Genomic DNA, 21,408 nt, shown 5'->3' on the forward strand with positions numbered 1-21,408 from the left:
GCCCTTTTTCGGCCATACATGTAAAACTCAGTGTTGGATTTTCTAGACAGTGGTGGGGGGGGGGTCTTTCATTCTTGTGTTCTTTCCTTTACTTTACTAATAGCAAATGGTAAACTATTACTTTTCATATAATAATGCAGAGCCTCACTGTGAATGAGGTTCGAGCAGCAGCCTGAGGCTGGGAAGTCTAATTCATGACACAGACTAATGGCTAGATAGAAGTGCCTGCGTTAATCATCAGACAGATTTTACAGGGCGGGAGAGCTCCCAGCCCTGACCTTAGATCCCTGACGTATCCCGTGCCCGCCCCCCATTTGTAAAACCCTGCGGTATCACCTGTAAAGGTAATCCTGGGCGCTTTGGGATTTAGTCCAGTATATAAACTGTTGATCAGGCTGTCCCCTCAATCTCTCCCATCTTGACATAGATTGGAGTAGGGACAGTGGACATAAGCCTCAATTACCTAATGTACCCTGTGATGAGTTGAAAGAGGGTGAGGGGAAAAAGGCAAGAGTCTGAAAAAGGTGTGGTTAAAAGCAAGACGCCTCAGCATGGTGTATTCATTGCACAGGATCCAGATTTCAATTTCCAGCTTCAGTGATTGAGGCCGGAGGAAGCTGTGTACCTGCCATGAGGGTTATTCTGAAGATCTGAAGAGGGCTGTAGGCAGATGAAGGTAAGTAAAAAGTAAATCTCTCAATTGGTGTGCTCATGCATGCAAGTGACAATGTGTTTGTCGGTGTTTGAGAGAGAGTTTGTGCATATGAGCATATGTATATTTGCAACTTCGTGTGTGAGAGTAAAAGTGAGTGAGTGAGAGTGAATGAGAATGGGAGATAGTTAAATTAAGTCCTGCCCCCCTCACATCTACCACAGAGCTGCAGCCGCCATCGCACCCGAACTACAACGCACCATCAACACCACCTTCAAAACAGGCATCTTCCCAGATGTCTGGAAGCGTGCAGAATTCAGACCCCTGCTCAAGAAGCCCACAGCTGACCCCACCGACCTCAAGAACTGTCGGTCATCTCGCTCCTCCCCTTCGCAGCCAAAGTTGCAGAGAAAACAGTCAACAGGAAACTGACACAATTCATTGAAGAGAACACCATCCTTGACCCGTCCCAGTCCAGATTCCGAAGCAACCACAGCACAGAGACCGCCCTACGCACCGACACAGACGACATCTGCACCCTCCTGGACCAAGGCCACTCTGCAGGCCTCATTCTACTCGACCTATCAGCGGCCTTCGACACCGTCTCCCACCACACACTAGTCACAACGCAGGCATACAAGGACCAGCCCTGGACTGGATCCGATTATTCCTCACCAGAAGAAGCCAAAGGATCAGACTCCCACTCTTCCTGTTCGACCCCAAGAAAATCAACTGCGGAGTTCCACACGATTCATCACTGAGCCCCACCCTTTTCAACATCTACATGGCCCCCCTCACAGCCATCGTCCGACAACACGACCTCAACATCGTATCCTACGCTGACGACACCCAGCTCATCCTCTCCCTCACCAAAGACCCCACCACTGCCAAACTCAACTTCCAGAAAGGAATGCAAGACGTTGCAGTCTGGATGACCAACAGCTGCCTGAAGCTCAACGCCGAGAAGACAGAAGTCCTCGTCCTCGGTACCACCCCTTCTGCATGGGACAGCACCTGGTGGCCGACCGCCCTCGGAAGCCCACCTACCCCCACAGACCACTCCAAGAACCTTGGCATCGTACTCGACTCATCACTTACCATGAACCAACAGGTCAACACAGTCACCTCCAGCTGCTTCAACACCCTCCGCATCCTCCGCAAGACCTTCAAGTGGATCCCCCCTGAGTCAAGTCAGACAGTCACCCACGCACTCATCACCAGCAGACTGGACTATAGAAACACACTCTACGCCGGCATCAACAAGTCCTTACTCTGCAAACTCCAGACAATACAGAACACCGCCGCCAGACTCGTCCTAGGCATCCCCGGACACGAACACATCAGCCAACACCTACGAAGTCTCCACTGGCTCCCCGTGGAGAAAAGAGTCACTTTCAAAATCCTCACTCACGCCAACAAATGCCTACACTACAACGGACCCAAATACTTCAACGACCGAATCAACTTCCATGTACCCAAAAGAAACCTCCGATCTTCCAACCTCTTACTGGCCGAAACCCCACACATCCACAGAGCCAGAGCAGGCGGAAGATCCTTCTCTCACATTGCAGCCAAGACCTGGAACGAGCTACCGGCAGACTTCAGACGTGCCCCCTCCCTGAACACCTTCAGGAAGAACCTCAAGACCTGGCTCTTCGGCTAAACAGATCTGCGGAACCCACCCCCCCTCAGCGCCTTGAGACCCTCACGGGTGAGTATCGCGCTTACAATTCCCAGATTGATTGAATGATTGAACTGTAAGTGCAAATGAATAAATGTGAGTGAGACTGAGAGAGAGAGAGATAGACTCAGTGAGTGAGAGGTAGGATGTGAGTGAGAGTAAGAGACTAAATGAGTGAAAATGAGTGTGGTGAATGTGAGTGTATGTGAGGGAGTGAGAATGGGTGTCACTGAGGGAGAATGAATGAGTCACAATGAGTGTGTAGGAGCGTGAGTGACCTTGGGTGAGGATGAATGTGAAAATAAAAGAGTGGGTGGGAGTGAAAAACAGTGTGAGTGAGATTGACTGCGAGATAACCGAAGTAATGAAATTTGAGAATGAGTGTGATTCAGTGTAAAAATGAGTGTGAGTTAGTAAGAATGAATGAAAAAAAATGATTGTGAGGGAGTAAAAGAGAATGAGAGTGAGTGTAAGTGAATGAATGTAAGTCAGAATGAGTGAGTGTGTGTGTGTTTATGTTATGCTTGCGAGTCTGTTCCTAGCCCAGGCGGTATATGTCATTCTAGATTATGCGGCACATGTGGCATAGTGCTGGCACAGCCATACTATAGGTAGTACCTAGCATAATGCCAGTGATGGCCCACTGTAGGCTAGTGTAATTCATGCTTATATGGGGCTTCCTTGGCACAATGCTTGCATTACCATACTATAGGTAATAGTTGGCAAGTGGGCATCATGGTAAAAGATTGCCACTGGCATACCGAATGTAATTCTTGGCATGAGTGGCATCCTTGGCAACATGCCGGTGCTGGAATCCAAGAAATAATTAATGGCATAAAGCGTACACAGGGCAAAATGCCAATGCTGGCATATTGGAGATCATTCTTGGCAGAAATGGCATCTATGGCTAAATGCTAGTGCTGGCATAGTAGGGGTAATTCTTGGCATATAGAACACCTGAGGCAAAATGATTGCGCTAGCAAACAGGAGATAATTCATGACAAAATGGCGGACAACCATAGCATATGGGGGAGGGGGATTTAGGCAACTGCAACAAAATGCTGTCCTTGATATATTTGGGATAACTTTTGACATATGGTTCATGTCGACATATGGACATCAGTTATAGCAAAATTCTGGCACTGGCATAATTGCATGTCATTCTTTGCATAAGGTGGGGCCAAATGGCATTTGAGGGGCTCTAAAGACAAAACACTGGCCGTGGCATAATGGTGGTAGTTACTGACATATTCAGGGGGTAACAATTGCACTTTTTAGGAAAAATGGTGTCAATACCTGGGAAAGGTCTGGCTTCATTGGCCTGACGTACCATAAAAGTTTTGATTATTTAATGAGTAACCTAATCATATATGACTTTTAAGCACATTTAACTGAAAATGATGGTTTAAAATGCACTATATAACCCATCTTTTTCACTATTTTCTTGAGGAGAGAACCACCAACACCCATCTCCCAGAGCCCTCGCTTGCTTCGCTAGCTAGTTAGCTTGGATTTGTGGCACCTACCAGGCTGCACCACTTTTAAAGGGGAAACATCGTTTACACAGCACGTGTTACAACGCATGTCATTACAACAAATGTTTTACAACGCAAAATCCATTACAACGCATGTCATTACATCGCATAATCCATTACAACTTATTCCCCAAAGTAACGCCCCTGCAGACTTAGAATAGTAATTGCGTTGTAATGGATTATGCGTTGTAATGACATGCGTTGTAACGACATGCGTTGTAATGGATTTTGCTATGTAAAAAATCCGTTGTAATGACAAGCGTTGTAACGCTTGTATTGTAAAGTGTCATATTCCTTTCAAAGACCACCTGAAATCAGTGTAAAAGTGCTTCTATCAATGGCCACACAACTGTAATGTTGAACATTGAGTCTGAATGATGCAAAACTGTAGAAAATGTCTTGGAACATATAAAAAAGCAAATCGTTGTTTTTCACACTGATAACCAGATACTTATTCTTTTTAAGATTCGGTAGATGTTTTCCACTATTTTAGCCGGTATTTGGAAGAAAAATACAGTTCCCGAAAATCCATATCAGGAAATGCAACATTAAATTCTGCTCATGCCTGTTTGAAAGCAAACTGATCTTTTTACAGGAAGAGACAGACCTCTCCCCTAAAACACGTAATAAGTCAAAGAACGACTGATTTAGATATCTGGATAGTTTGTCCCTTTGCACAAATGGCCAGCGTGATGTCGATAGGACTCTACTCGAATGGACGTTTTATTATACTACAGAAAGCCATTGAGACGTTCGGACTAGGGGGTGGCCAATTCCTCCAGTATGCCAAAATAGCAGCCACGGCCCATCAGTTATGTTCGTCTTTCCCTGAGGTCCCTGCCCCACCCACAAACACTGGTGACCCTATTGTCCATGGCAGGTGGGCGTAAACTCCTAGGGCCCGATTCACAGAACTAACTTAAGACAAAATCCTAAACGTACTACTTTTGGTATTCACAGAAGTTAGGATGTTGTCTTAAGTTTGTCTTAAGACAAACTTAAGACAGACTTAAGACAGACTTAAGATAGACTTAAGACAGACTTAAGACAAACTTAAGACAAGCTTAAGACAGACTTAAGACAGACTTAAGTTAGGATTTTGTCTTAAGTCTGTCTTAAGTCTGTCTTAAGTCTGTCTTCAGTTTGTCTTAAGTTCGTCTTAAGTCTGTCTTAAGTCTGTCTTAAGTCTGTCTTAAGTTTGTCTTAAGACAAACGTAAGACAAAATCCTAACTTCTGTGAATACCAAAAGTAGTAAGTTTAGGATTTTGTCTTAAGTTAATTCTGTGAGTCGGCCCCCATTAGTACATTTACGGAGCGATTCGTACAGACAACTGATGCCGCTCCGTATAGAGGAGACTTGGCAGGATCTCAGCGATGAGCCCATTATCTCTATCGACTGACTAATAATTCAAGAGGGGATCCGTAAGGTCTCAGCCTGCGCTTGGTTTAAACAAATACAATACAACATAATACACATGGCTTATCTCTCCCCTAAGACACTATGTGCCATCTATTCCAATAGAAACCATAGATGTCCTCGTTGTGGTACAGCGACTGTAGATTTCTTACATATAATATGGAATGCCCCTTCATCACGTCATATTGGTTGGAGGTGTTGCCACAACTCCACCGTGCAACAGGATGGAAAATGCCGTGCACAATAAATCAATGCTTATTGGGACTTGTACCTCACAACCCTAGATTGCAACTGAGTAGAGGATTCACAATGCTAGGCCTCTAAGAAGCGCATGGCTATAAGCTGGTTGGCAGTGAAATCCCCTGCAAGAGAAGCTTGGCTGAGAGACTTATTAGAGTGGGCGGCAGCAGACGAGTCCCATATAAGAAGACGTAGAGATGCTAAGGTGGCGGATACTCTGCTCTCCTGAGCTGTCATGATCCAGGCGCTCTTGAATCCAGAGGAAGAGGACCAATCCATTACAGAGATCAAGCCCATAGGAGTTACAGAGAGAGACAGAGAGATGCCTTAATTGTAACAGTGACCGGGGACACGGTGGGGGACCGACACGCTCATTGTACGTTGGGAACATGCGTCAGTGGGTTGGCAGAAAATAAATTCTTAGTAACTGCTAAATGCCAATTGTCTTAATGGAAGCTTAGAGAGAGTTAGGGAGGGAGGGCTTTATGTATGTTATATTTGGGGTTAAATTGACTTTATTTCTGTTTGGATTTTCAACTTCCATGACCAAATATATTTTATTTGTAATACTACCTGGCCGGAACATCCCTGTCACTCGGACGGTTATGGTCTACCACTTGACCTTATTTATTCTCATTACCTGTTTCCATTACCCACTTTATGGGTGTGACTGCTGCCTGTTTGCTGTTGTTAGACTAATATACTGTGAACCATAATACACTGAAATCTCAAAAAATAAAAAATAAATAAATTAAGTTGAAGAACGAGTCACTGGAGGAAACATTTTGGGAAAAACGTGGCGAAAACAACCATAGTCTATCTGTATTTAGAATGCTTTATGATGAAACTTTCATATGCCCTTGAGAATAGTGTCATCGGGCATCTCGGATATGCCAGGACAGTCTTGATTTTTCAACATCTGTCTCAGCAAATGTAAGTAAATCTAGCACATGTCCTGGTTTTCAGAGAGGGTCGACTCAAGACCAAGAAAGGTACGCCCTTTGTCTGTTTGTTTTACCCCTTGCAGGCGTCAAAGACCGGAGGCGGAGTACGGACCGGTAGCTGGGGGAGTGTAGGACCACACTCCCCAGTGTACCCTGCGGCTTCCAGCGCCGTCCCGCAGCCGTCAGCGTTGCTTGTGTGCCAGGAGGCGCCTTTAAAATCCTTCAGGGGCTCACGCAGTGCGGGAGGAGCGCGGGCGAGCCCGTGCTGTGCCCGGGCGAAGCCCAGGCCAAGGGCGGGCCCATCTGCGCCCGTCCGCAGCCATTTGAGGCTGGGCCACCCCCCTTGGTTTTCGCCAAAGAAGCAAGCAGACTTGGTTCCTGGACATTACTTGGCTCAAGGTCAGTGCACCATTAACCCTCCATATTTTCACTGTACCGGCGGACTTTCCTGTTTTACTTGCTTGTACTTGAATTACATCTGGGACAACTTGGTACATGGCCTAGACAAGAGCAGGTGCCCTACTGGTATTCTAGAACACAAGCGGTGATCCCACAGCATCTATATCAATAAAGCAAGTTGAAAACAAGTAGATAAATGGGCAAGCGAATCTGTGCTGATAAGAAACAAACAGCTCTCCCGAAACCAAAAACTAAAGCCCAACCCACCTCCATTGACAGGATGTTGGAGAGAGCAATAGGAGTGGTGGCAACAGAAATAGAACGGACTGAGAGACGGCTATCACTCACTCCAAATTTGGACCTTCCTTTGATAGATTCGGACACATCACAAACCTCTGGTCCCTTGTTCAGTAACACTCCCAGGGCCCAGATAACTGTCGACGTGATGCCCAATGTTGAACTACATACGGAGGTAGTACCCACGCGTCAAGTGAAGAGAGGAAATCCTAAAGCACCAGTGAGAACAGGGGTGAAAAAGAAGGCAGCAGAAGAAATCACGGATGATAATGATAGCGGGGAAGGATATTTGACCAGTAGTACTGAAAGGGGCAAGGAACAACCTGCATGGGTCACAAATTTAGTGGCGGACTTACAATTTCAAGTAGGGGCTATTGTAAAGGACAAACTCAAATTTCTGGTAGAAAGGGTTGATACCCTGACCATGCTGCTACAGGCCAGGGCAGGGGTCACAAACAGAAGAGAAGGGATTGGTAGTGGCCAAGTAACACAGGCTGTATCTAGTATCAGCAAGGCTGCCCCTACCTCACGTCAGAGTGGCCCTCCTCCCACTACCACTAATGACCAAGTAAGACAGTGTATTGCAAGCCCTAGGAGGGAAAATCAGCACCTGTTCATCCACATAGCAGTGGTCTACGGTAAGAAAGTCGACAGCGGGAGGGGGTAGGACCCATAAAAAATACTGAGACTCTTAAAGAAAATCATCCTCCACCGTGTATTAATTTACCACCAGCCTCACCTCCTTACGTTGCTGTTTTGTCACATATCCCCGAGCTTGGGAGGGGGCAATAGGAATCACACCAGGATCTAAAAAATAAATGCATGTTCTGGTTGGCTAACAACAAGCAATTTCACTATGAGGATGCAGGAGAAATCCTAACGAACCGTAGTGTTGGCTGGGTGGGTTGGAGACCTAAGGTATTGCAGGGAGACTGTGTAGTGATAAACTTTAGAAACCCATCAGTCGTCCGAGCAGTCCTAAGTAGGGATGACTGGAGACAGGAAGGGACCATAAGAGCCCTTCCGCTAGGTTATTTTTATCCCCCAGAGAGAGCACAACATTGCAGGGATGGATGGGAGGGGAGGCCTCTAAAACAAAATTACCAAATTGACAATTTGGAATTCCAACAGTCTAGGCAACCACTCTTCAGTATCCCCACAACCAATAGATTTGGTGTCCTTGAAGGATTGGATTGACTCAAACCTAAGTGGTATGGGTTGAAGGAGTATAATCGCCTGGAAGAGATAGAGGGGAATATTGTCCAAGCATGGGAGACCGTAGACCAGCATATGACACTAGAAGAGGGTGAGACCAGTGGAAGGTCGAAAGGGACAGTAAAGGGTAACAAGGCAGAATCCAAAGGGGTTAAAACTAACAGCCAATCCCGTATTTTCAATAGCGAGACTTCCCAGAAGTTAGGCTTGTGTACTGGTGGGATTTTCACCCACCGTCCCCAGAACTTGCGGCCAAAGATAGTCGTCCGGATCTAGCAAGTTATATCTTGGAACGTAGCCGGCCTTGCTCCCAAGATGGATAATCCTGATTGGGGAGCTTTATTGAGCAATATGAAATCTGTATGTTTCAAGAAACATGGGCTAGGGGGGACATCCCCAAACTAGGCTATGCCACATATACCATAGCAGCGTCATCAGGGGGAAAGGGGAGGTCGTCAGGGGAGCTGTGCATCTGGGTGGGGACTCATTTGGGCTGCACATCTACACAGCTAGAAACATCTTCAAATGACATTCTGTGTGTCCTCCTTAACTTTCCTTTAAGGATTACAGTTGCTCTAATAAATGTCTACTCGAGACCAGTTAGCCGTAGTCAAGAGTCAAAGACTCTCGATGAGCTAACGACATTCCTTGCTACGATCCCTGATAACTACCTGTTGATTGTAGGTGGGGACTTCAATTACCATTACGAGCCCCTAGATGGTATGAATAGGGATAACACGTGCGAAGAAGATTTACATTGGGCTGTACCAGAAACAACTTGTCCGTTAGAAAGAGTCTGGACCCCTCTGGTACTCCAGATGAATTCTCTTGTATTAAAATACTCATTGAGGGAATGTAACGGCAGAACTAAGTCTGATACCCCTGGTAAGCACACTTTTAATAGAATTGGCCAAGGCTCCTTAATTGATTATATTTTGGTTATTAGTATAACATCATGGCACAGGGTAGTAGACTCTAAGATTGTGCAGCGCCACAATAGTTACCACAATGCTCTAGTTTTAGAATTGCTTACATCAAACCCTGAGAGTACCACAGATTTGGCTACACCAGCTGATGGCAGATTGACTCTTACTAATTGTAGGAAGAGAGTCTGATGTGTGGAACTAAGTCAATCTCAAGAAAAGTTAAGCGCCCTGTACCAAACTGTTATTCCGATTCTAATGGATTCTATTAAATCCATCTCGGATGACAGTACCCAAATTAAATTACTGAAGGTCGCCCTAAATCATACCAGGTTAACGGCCACTAAGGTTGATTTTTTCTTTCCTATCGGACTACTATTGTGGAGGCAAAAAAAGGGTGGGAGAGTGACAAGTGGGAAACTCTTAGAAGGTCCCTAGGCACCCTCGACATGAAGATATTCTGGAATGTGGTAAACACGGGTAGCTCCGAAGGAAAGCTAGCAATAGAACCAAACTATTGGCAATAGTGTGGAAGGACCATTTTGAGTCCCTCTACTCGAGGGCAAAGCCAGAGGTCATTGTAGCGAACAACGCATGTTACTCCCCGCAGCCCGATTGCTCTAATGTAACTATGATCAACCCTAGAGCGGCGGATGATACCCCGATGATAACTCTCACAGAGGTAACCGGTGCTCTAAGCACAATTGCTCCCGGTAAGGCACCAGGGTTAGACAAGATCCCCGTGGATATGTTCCGTAGTGAACTGACTATTTGGGCTACATATTTCTGGATTTTATTTAACGTCGTCATGCAAGGCATGGCAATCCCTACTAGTTGGGCCGGGGCTGAATTAATACCAATTTATAAAAAGGGATCCTCTATGTTGCCCACAAATTATAGGCCCATAAGCCTTATTGACATTAGTCAAAAAAAATTGCACGTGTGCTGTTATACCGCCTGCAGAGCTGGATGGAGGAGCATACAGTTCTTAGCCGCTCCAAGCTGGGTTTAGAGAAAAAATGTCCACATTGGACCAGATCTTTAGGCTACAATTATTACACTGGAAGACCGTATGTATAGAGGGCGACAGCCTCTATCTAATTTTTGTAGATCTGAAATCTGCATTCGATCTGGTCCCAAGAGATACGTTGTGGGCAGTCCTGCTAGAGATGGGGGTTCCGTTATATTTGTGTAAAATCATAAAGCGGCTACACAAAGGAAATTATGCGCAAATAAGATTTGGCGAGCACGGGGAACTCACCACACCCATCCCTGTAGATAGAGGAGTACGCCAGGGTTGCGTTCTTGCCCTGACCCTTTTTTGTCTTTTTATAAACGGGTTAGTTGAATTTTTAAATACTGAGAAGGATTTAGATGCACCCAAGCTGGCAGCACGTAATATCCCGGCCATGATGTTTGCTGACAATACTTTGCTACTATCAAAATCTGCAATGGGTATACAGAGAGTCCTAAGCAAATTTGATGCCTTCTGCAAGGAAAGGGGGCTTGAGATTAAACTGCAAAAAAACAAAATTCATTGTATTTAACTCAGCCAAAAGTACCCGATCGAACCCATGTTTAGACGGTAGACCCCTAGAGAGGGTATCTGTCTTTGATTATCTTGGCATCACAATCACTGAAAAATTGACTGGGGGGCACAAATAAAGAAAAACAGCCTGAAGTTAGTGCAAACAACAGGGGGTCTGTCCAAGGTGTTCCGAAATTCTTGCCATAAACCAGTGGGCCCAGTAGTAGAAATATATAAGGTTCAAGCTACAAGTGCTGCTCTTTATGGAACTGAAATGTGGGGCCACTGTTGCATTGATAGCCTAACACAAACGGAAAACTCCTTTGTTAGACAATTGTTTGGTCTCCCTCATAGTACCCCACTCATACCGCTACGATTAGATCTGAGAGTCAGGTCAATTGAGGAAGAAGCTTCTCTGAGACCCCTTTTATACTGGAGACGTTTGTGGGTTACTCCAGAATTGCTTGAGTACAGAGAAGAACTAAGAGAGGTGATGAATCTACCTGGGGCGAGGAGACTACCATGGCTTACCTATGTTAGGAACACCCTCACAGTTATGGGCTGGGTAATCTATGGGATAATCCTGAAATGACATGTCCCACAGTCCCAAGGAAAGAGCTAAATGTTTGCTACTGGGAGTATAAACTGGCCCAGCTACAGGGGAACCACTTAACGGGAAAACGTACTGTAGCCTTCATGGAAATTAAAGAGCAGTACATATTAGAGCCGGCACTTAATGACATCAAGCCGGCTACCGCAAAGAAGCTCTATTTACAATTTAGGCATAGGGTATTGTCACTGTGTGCTCTTACGAATAAATGGGCGGGCCTACAAACATTGGGTTGCCCGGCCTGCAATGGCGCAGAAGAATCTGAATACCACGTGTTCTTTTTCTGTACTGGCTATAAGAAAGCAAGAAAACGATGGCTGGTCCAGATATGCAGAAATTTGGGAACTAGACAATGTTCAGAGGCTTTCTGGTTACTGGAATATGATGCTAGTCTCCCCATATCTTTCTCGGTGGCAAGCTTCTTATTTTCCATGTGGTGTACCCGTAGAGTTTTCCTAAAAACGACCCCCAAAGATGGCAATTAAATCTGTGTACATCCTTTTTTAATTGAAGGAATTTTATATGAATTGTATGTGTATTTTAGTATTATTTTAATAATGTATTAGTACCATGGTGTACATTACTTCGGCGAGCAGGATTATTAAGAAGTAGAATTGATGTCTAAGGGTCTACAACAATGTTTTTTGTCTTTTCCTTGATTGAAGTAAATTTTTAATATATTAACTTTTCATCAATTAAATAAGGCATTGTAAATTGCTTATTATATATTGCACAAGCACTTTAATGTAACCAGTTATGATGCTAATAATCCCCTTATTTGACTAATACAAGCACTTTATACAAACACACATATTTTCGTTTGAATAGTCGATCTGAGAGATAGAGCAAGAGCGTAAAAATAGCCTGGTACTGTAAATTGTACTTATGCACTGCACACGCAATTAATTGCTGATCGTGATTTCAGGATTGATTGCAATATAGATTTCCGCAGGCCACATTATGTATTTAGCATACAATGCCACATGATGCTTGTATATTTTTTACTTGTTTTAATATAAATGAAAGGTTATATCCTGTTTTAAATGCTTTTATGGTCATATTGACCTAAATAAAGTTTTACAATGTACGTATTATATATTATAGTACAGATTAAGTAGTGTAGAATAAGTCTCTGTCCCAAGCAGAAGGCAATTTAGTTAACACAGACCTTACTATAAAAGTTTCATTTAATTCCCTTTTAGTGCCTCGTTGTGATTTCTATGTTGGGGAGCTCTGTCAATTTAATCATTCTGTGCCTCTCTGTGAATGCAACATTCTAGTCTTACCTCTATATTTGTGGAATTTACCAGTTTTAGTTTTCAAAATCTGATCATCCATTGGTTGGAAGAAGAAAATTAAGGCCTCACACTTGATAGTGCTTGACAGGATTAGTTACCATTTTATGGGGAGGATGGTGGGTCAGGGCTGGGTGATTTCTCCAAAGGATTTCTCACAAATTGTGTTTTCAAAATATTGGCCTCTTTCCCGCCTGAAGGTTTTTTTTCTGCAGATGGTTTTATTTTTCCCACAAAAGAATGTCGTCAGTATTCCGAGAAGGTCGCTTTCGCACTGAATCATTTTCACTTTTATTCTGTGTAATCTTCTGCAGTACTAAAAGTGAAACCAGTTCTGCGTAGGAGTCCTCGGCGTGGGATGGGGTTATGAAGTGTTTCTCAACTTCTGTACACAATGGCCCTCAGTGTGAATTGGGCAGCTCAGGATTCCACTGCAGCAGATCACGAATGGCCAGGTATTTTTACACCTGGTTTCTGCGGGTGCAGGAACATGAGACCAAATTTTAGTGGCGTGAAACATAAAGCCAGGGCACAAGTCCTAAAAAAAGAAGTTGGGGGACTAACCTAGTTAATCAGTATACAAGTGACATCACGGTACGTGACATCACGGCGTGTGACATCACAGGAAGTGGCATCAGAAGTGACATCAAATCTTAAGCCCTCACATATATGTTAAACATGTCTATCATGAGTACATTGGAGCACATTTTCAGTATACAGGGAAACCCTACTGAAGATTCGCACTTTTGTAAGCTACACATAAAACAATGTTGCCTTTTGTCAGCGTAATCTTTCTCCACCCATAGTGCTTTACAAGAAAAAATAGTGATATTTAAATTATTACAACACCTTCTCAAGGGTAGTAAGCATTATATCAATGCTATTTATTTTGTGTAAATACTGGGAAAGACCAACACATCTGACATTCTTACAGTGCATGCATATCTCGTAAACAGGGACTGAACAAACTGAAAAGCTGCCATCTTAAGTATGTGTGAAGTGCTAACAAGGTGTGAGCCTTTGTTTCCCCACTGCTGCACATGCTTCTAGGTCTTAGGCTCCTGACTGCTCCCAGTCAGGAGACTCCATTAAAAGGAGACAGGATGACCCCTCAGATTCGGCCTTTGTTATGGGTCCAGCAGGAGTCTGAAATAAGAAAGCCCCCTCCCCACCTGCACGTTGTTGCGGAACGAAAGCAGACAACAACGTGCAGGCGCTGCTGAATGTGTCCCGGTGTTTGCAAATTACAGCCGGGCGAATTCAGCATATTTTTCAGTGGGGCCCAACTTCTTGGCAGGGTGGACGGTATCTACCCTGTGAAAAGAGTGGGTGGATGCCTTGTACCCACGTGTACCCCCGACTTGAACCCTGCATAAAGCTGGTAAGATTCCTTCAGCTTTTACCCACTATAGCACCAAGGACTTTTTCCCTGGCCCCACTCAACCTCCTACTAGAAAACGTCTCCCCCTTCCTTTCCCAAGCTCCCCTCACAACCTCCACCTGTGTCCCAAACTGAAGACCCTGCTCCCATTTCCCTCACAGTGCTGGAAAGTGGGAGCGATAAATCCCACAGTATTTGGAAGACTGTATGATTTTACAGCCTGTAAAACCAGGCCTAGGCAGTTGGTCCCCATTTCCAGTGGCGGCTCCTCCGCTAAGGCGGAGGAACGTCGCCCTACTGCTAGAACAGGAGAAAGGAAAAATAAAATGATAATAACTGTTATTATCATTTTATTTTTCACAACGGGCTGAGTTAGGGCAGGGCGGGGCTGTTGGCATAGGGGTAGGAGTGGTTTGCACACTGCAAGTGCTCATTACTGCTTGGTCGGGCGCCTCGGGCAGGCCAAATCGTATGCGCACTTTGCATGTTCCCCACCAGGCTGCATTACACATCCTGATGGGGAACATGCCTAGCCTCCCATTCCCCGTCTGAGCGCCGAACCACGGCACTCAGACCAATCACAACCCTGCATTGCAGCGTTGTGATTGGCTTTGGGGAGGGATCCTGGGGGCTTCCTGTTTCCAGAAGCTGAGTAGAGACGGCAGCATCAGATGGGACCAAAAAGTAAGTCTTCTTTTTAAAAAAATGCTTTTTCTCCCCCCGCCTACCACCACTGTTCCCTGCCAGCCGCCACTGCCCATTTCTTGTGCACAGTACTGGCAGGTGTTACTGCACCTTACCAGCAGTGGCGTAACATTAGCACCCGCAGCCCCCCAGTGTGTGGGGCCCTCAAGCTCCAGGGGCCCCCCTCTGGCACTGTGCATGGGCAGTAGGTCCCAGGCCTGAGAGCCCTTGACTCGGCCTGGGGCCCTCCATGTACTTTGCAGTGGGTCCCCTCCCTCACATTTCATTATGCCACTGCATACCAGTAATTAGGGGGGTGGAGCTCCCATTCAGCTAGTATGTGCTACTCGTAATCCGGGCCAAAGTCAAACAGCAGACATGGAGTAAATCACAAGGTTTAAGTTAATAGAGCAACGCCACCAATCTGTTGGAGGTACTCCAGGAAGTCAGCAACTGCTTGCTGATTCAATTCTTTATTTGACATTGTAAACATTCTTGCATTTTCTAGTCAGTAGAGAGAGAGTTCCAAAAAGATTAAGCCGCCCCTGTGACTCAAGTTTCGTGCTTGGTACAGTGAAGCTTCAGGTTTTCCAGGTACAGTGAGTTTCTGCTTCACGGTCATTGGCGGCCAGCACAGTTCTGGGGTGGTGAGGCATGGGGTTAGGAGGTATAATTGTTAAAAAATGGAAAATTCAATTACCTCCTCGCCGCTCTGTCCCACGTCGTTTCTCCACCGCCGAACAGGAAGTAGACAAGCTATCCTGAGCATATCACAACGCTGCAATGCAGCGTTCTGTTTAGTCTGAGTCCCATGGTACGGCGTTCAGACGGAGACTTGGGGCCTGGGCATGTTCTCCATGCAGGCTGTACTGCAGCCTGCATGGAGAACATGCTAAAGTGCGCATGATTGTTTGGCTGGCCCGAGAGGGCCGGTCAAAGCATCATGTGCACTTTAGAGTGCCCACCACTCCTCCCCTGCTCTGTCAGCAGAGCAGCCTCGCCCTCATGCTGCCGCAGAAGGGAAGAATAAAATTACAATAACATTGCGTTATTTTCATTTTATTTTTCCTTTCCTTTGCTGCTGCACAGCAGCAGTAGGGCAACGCTCCTCCGCCTTAGCAATGGAGCCGACACTGTTCACAGTACCTGTTGGCCTCCTGGGGTGGTGAACAGATTAGTTAAGAATGGGGTGGTCTTTAAATGAAGTGCGGCAGGCACCTCCCCTTGGTTTAATATGATTTCCAGGGTTAGCCAGTGCTGGTCTCTCAGTATGGGTGAGATGTGGCCATTTTTATTTCTGAGCTCGGTGCCTAGCAGTCTTTGATTTTGCTTTTTCTCCATCTACCACTTCTCTATCTAGTCCGCAGCAAACCAAAAGGCTTCTGAGGGGCTAGTTGAGAGCCTTGGCGTGGGAACCATAGAAAGTAAAAAGGGATCTTTCAAAAAACAGTTTTCCTTTTATTTGTAGAGCAGTCCTACGATCTCTGAGCCAGAGGTAGCAAGAACGGCATCAGAGGTCGCAACAAGAAGCCAAGGCTAGTCGCTTCTAGTTCGGTTGACCACTAAATGACATGCAGGTTCCATTTAAAGAGACTGAGTTGCATGGTAACACCCTACTAAACTTCTAGGCTGTTTTCAATGTATGCTAAGTTTCTGCTGATGCTACCCGTGGCATGTCATTGGACATAAGTCATAGTGTTGTAGGTGAAGCATTCTGATTATGTTTGGTGATTTTGGAGAGTGACAATATGCAGTCTATTGAGTCTTTGGGTCTGTGTTGTTTGAGCATGAGTGCATCTGTTGTGTTTTGTAGTGTCGGTGGATTGAGTTCGAGCGGCAGTATCAGTGGTGCATGCGTTAATTTGTCTTGTGTAGGTTTAGTGCTGCTCATGCATGGTGTTGGTTTATTGAGTTGGTTCTGTCGTATTGATGTATTTAGCTGTAGTTTTGTGTCCTTTCTTTTGTGAAAAGTGCTGATCTGTCTGAATACCTTTCATACTGCGGATGGTACACTGACTTCTCATCAAATAGCTCCACTCTTTCGACCATGTCTTCATCCACCTGGCATGAGGGAACTCCTACTTTTCCGCAGCCTCTACATCAGTTATTAGTTGTTCCCAATACCAGGGTGAGACAGATGATTGAAGGAACAAGGGACAAAGAAGGAGGTGGTGGGGGAAGTGGCTAAATAGTTTGCATGTGTAAACCCCTGTGGCCCTAATAACTACCATATATATTCAACTAAAATCACCTGTCTTCACAGACCACACACTAATACTTTATATTTAAGCACCTTAATAAACCTAACTAGTTGCTGTTACTACAATCACATACATATATTCGCCTTTGAAAACCGCTATTACCTACACCCGACTCAACAACAGAAGCAACTGCACAGGAACATGTGTTTATATAACTAATGGCCAAGTGTGCTGTGCTTTATTCATAAATAGATGCTAGCAGCAGTTATTTACAGGGCTGCTTTATAAATCTTGTTTTGAGTACAAGAGAGTTGCAGCCAATATGCTCATGCTAATTGCCTATCTGTTCATCCGATTACGATTTTTGGCCTACGAAAGTGTTTGATTGGCTATGCACAAAAGAGAGGAAGTCATGTTTAGTTTCTCTTCATAAAGTCCAATGTAGATTCCATACATATATGTATCTTTAGGCAGTTTTAACGAAGTGGTGAAGATCTCTTAACTTTAACACTAAAAAAGGGAGGTTAAGCCCGCCCAGACGTATTAGATATACCGGACGAGGACTCGATGATGAAGCATGCCACAGACTCTGGGGCTTATTTATGGGTCCTTGCGTCACTTTTGCGGTGCCGTAACCTCACTTTTTGTGACACACCAGCATTGTAAAAAATGTGCCATGTTGCGTCATATTTACAAAGTGACGCATCTAGGTAGATGCGTCACTTTGTAAACCCCTGCATCACTTATATCTACGCCAGGTATAATGTATGCAGGGGGGGTGTTCTGACGCAAGAAAGTCGTAGAAGTGACGCAATGAAATCTATGTAATGACCCATTGCTGGAGTTGCGTCACTTTTGTGCCACACTCCAACAATGCGTAATTGTTGCACCTATAGATACGTCAGAAATACTGACGTATCTGTAACTCCTTGCGACATGATGCGTCATACTGTAAATATGACGCATCATTGATGTAGGAAGGAGGGGGCAATGAAAAGTGACGCATCGCTGTTTTCTTGCAGCGATGCGTCACTTTTCATAAATGAGGGCCTCTATGTGAAGGAGACCCTTTTGAAATGATATTACATCTACCGCATGAAGCGATAAGGAGCTGTATCTTTTGGTCAGTAGGCAGCTCCTCAGCATGAACATACAAACATATTTTCCCCAGGTTCTAGCTGTTCCTTTTTAAGTCAATTGTTTTTTGTGCTGTAGATATTCAAGAAACTATCTAGGGAAGGCAAGAGGCCTGTTACTTCTTTTCCTGAATGCTACATCATTACCATGAAAGCAAAGCCTACTTTGGGTACCAACATGAAGAATCCAGTATTCACAGCCTGTAGATAATACTGAAGGTGGCAGGTTAAAAACTATTGCTCCTTTTTTTACAGGTTACTTCAGTAGAAAGAAACAAGTGTGGCCTTGTAACTCAAACTTTACGCCCACTTGTGGTGATGTGTTAGAGTTTGGAGGACTCTCAGGTCACAAGTAGCACATGATGACTTGATTCTCTGTGACTTGCAGCCAGCCCACAAGATGTCCTCCCAGGCGCTAGGCTGCATGCCAAGGCTAAGACTCAGATGTCAACTACTAAGGAAGGATAATACATGTGGTGTGACTACTTTGGTTAAAGAAGGGGTGAATTAAGTATAGATATTTGTTGCACAAATATGTATTTACATATGAGGACCATGGAGAAATGAAGACGTAGTGCTGGAGCAGAGTTTTCTGATGAAAATCTATTGGGTTTTTAAGCTCTGGTTTGTCTATTTGTCATAATTAAAATTATTAATTATTAATTATTAATTATTTGTTTTGTGTAAATGTTTAAACTTACCAACATGTACTAATGAGAAGAAAACCGACACGTGGGAATGCTTTCGTTTGCTATTTAATAAATGTGCATGTTTTATTAAATAAACGTTGCTGAGTGCTGTTTATTTTAAAGCACGAAACGCTTTTGAATTAATGCTTTTCTGTGTTGCAAAGGCTAGATAATTACATACACATAAGGGTATTAGTGGGGTTAACACTGTTTAATCACTATGCTGTGGTAACGTTATTTTTGTCTCTTTTAATTAAGATGGTCTATTTTGGCCTAGAATAAAATGGCCGCCGTTTGCAGCCTGGCCTCGAGTGAGAGATTTGTGATGAGAGGGCCTTGCTGAATATGGTCGAAGTCATCTGACCACAGTCTTCGCCTGGTTAAAATTTTCCGTGAGGACAGCAGCAGTGCTGGGCGAGTCTCCAAGAAACATCCGAATAGCCTTGGAGGACAAAGGAGCCATAATGAATGAACTGAATGGACTCTGAAGTCATCATGTTAGTTCCGAGGAAATGTGGATGTCGAAAGATACATTTTTTTAGTTCCTGTTCTGTCTTTTTATTTTTGTGATTTTTTCTGAGCGGAGATTTTCCAAATGTAGCGATGCTACATCCTTTCCTGCTCGCTCTGCTCAGCGGTTCAGCGGACGTTTAGAACATTTTATGTTTCTATAATATTGCAAGTTTCTTTATAAATATTGTTAGCCTAGAGAGGGTTTGAGGCCACTTTGCCACTTCTTCCCAAACCTGCGTTGGTGAGGATCGATGCTGTGAGGACGGTGACTCGGGAGATTTCTACTGAGAGACTTGTCCTGATGACCCATTCTGACATTTAGCTAGAATAGGTAATTATGAGAAAATGATTTATTCTGATTGATTTCCTTTGACTAATTTTAGATAAAGAATCATAATTTTAAATACGGTGTTGATGATTATTTCTTGTCAATTATTGAGTACTCTATTTGATTATTGTTGTATAGATTGTTTAGATTATGACTCAGGACAATTACAATAACTAGGTCTTATCGACCTCAGTGTAGATGTGGGGTGTTTAGGAGTTTTCTTTCCACAGGTTCAGTGCTGGTAGAGTATTTGAGTGTATGTTAGTGAAATGGGCCCTAGTGTATGATGAGTGTATGTGCGTGTAACTGTGAAATTACTCTATCCGTGGAAGTAGGGAGATTTTGTACACCCCAATCTGCATCAATTTCCTGGTAGTAGAGTGAGGATGGTTATTGATGATTGTCTTGATCTGATTAGATTGCTTGTACATTAGCTTATTGATTATTGATTGATGTTGGTATATGTACTAATACTATATGTTGGAGTCGTCATGTTGAGTTATATGTAGTGCTTCTGGAACTTGGGAGCTAGTAGCAGTTCCGTAGTAGGGCAGAGGGAAGTATATGCTGCTCTCGGGAAAGACGGGATTGTTAGTCCTGTATGTATGCAGGAAAAGAAAACGTGTGACAATTGAAGTTGCGCGTCACATTGTCTGGGTTCGGAATCAGTGACATTGTCGTATGTTACTATTAGAAATATTTCTGGTATATAAGGAGTGCGTATGGTAGTGAAGGTTATCTGTGAAACTCTGGTCTTAAGTCCCAGGGATCCGTAAGGTTCACCGTTAAAGCTTATCGCGGGAGAAGTAATAGGTATTCTCTGAGTTTGTTTGAGAAACTGGGCAGAGGTAAGCTGCTTGGTTAACGTGTGATATAATTCTGTAGTGGAGCAGATTGTTCGCTGTTCTCGGGAAAAGCAGGATTCTGTGTGTATGTACTATATATTTCCTTGTATGAATGTGCGTGAATGCTCATATATTTAGTTGATTGTAAGACTCTTTGGACAAGTCCTAGAGGAAACAATTAATGAATGTATGTTAGAAGGGCAGAGTAGAGGGATGTGCTACTGTGTCAACGGGATTCTTGTGAAATAGATTTTCTTTACTATTATGTGGTTAGCGAAGCAGACAATGGAGATGTTTATATGTTGTAACTAATAGATTTTGTAAAAATTTGACACGGAGTCTACTGAGAAATTTTGTAAAGGAGGGGTAGACGAGTGACAAGAGACAGGAGACAGAAGCGACTGCAGCGACTGCTGACGTCAAACAGACCGCGCTCTGATTGGATATTAGATCAGAATAGTGCTCGCGCTGAGATTGGTGCGTTGGTGTGAGCCGCGCAAGGATTGGTAGAGCTATTCTAGTGACGTAGACGCTCTAGGATTGGTGCGTTGGTGTGAGCCGCGCTGTTATTGGTTGAAAAATCATATTGTGCAGTTGTATTACGGAAGGGATTAGAAAGTTTGGTAAACGTTAAAATGTATTACCAAGAAGAGAAAAAGAAAAAATCTTTGTTCAGAAAGATTAGAAATTGGTTCGACAAGGATAAAGATGTTAAAACGAGAGAGGGTGAATTGTTACCTCCATCGAAAACGCCTGCATCCTTCATGGCTGCGAGATATGGGTATCATACCTGTATATGGTTGGAGAATTGGGTTAGGTATACAAAGGAAGATGGTGTTTTAGCATTTCCAGAACATGGTTCATTTAATCTGGCCGTGTTGAAAAATTTACGGG

The 21,408-nt window shown here is 44.1% G+C and overlaps 1 long non-coding RNA gene across 1 annotated transcript; it reads left to right on the forward strand.

Moving 5' to 3' along the window:
• Window positions 1–441: 441 nt before the first annotated feature.
• On the forward strand, window positions 442–19,745 carry LOC146772726 (uncharacterized). The gene is made up of 2 exons (XR_014972122.1): window positions 442–676; window positions 19,087–19,745. It is a non-coding gene; the product is annotated as an uncharacterized LOC146772726 (long non-coding RNA).
• The last annotated feature ends 1,663 nt before the right edge of the window (window positions 19,746–21,408 follow it).

The sequence above is a fragment of the Triturus cristatus genome, chromosome 12 (assembly GCF_964204655.1).
Source record: "Triturus cristatus chromosome 12, aTriCri1.1, whole genome shotgun sequence".
NCBI lineage: Eukaryota > Metazoa > Chordata > Amphibia > Caudata > Salamandridae > Triturus > Triturus cristatus.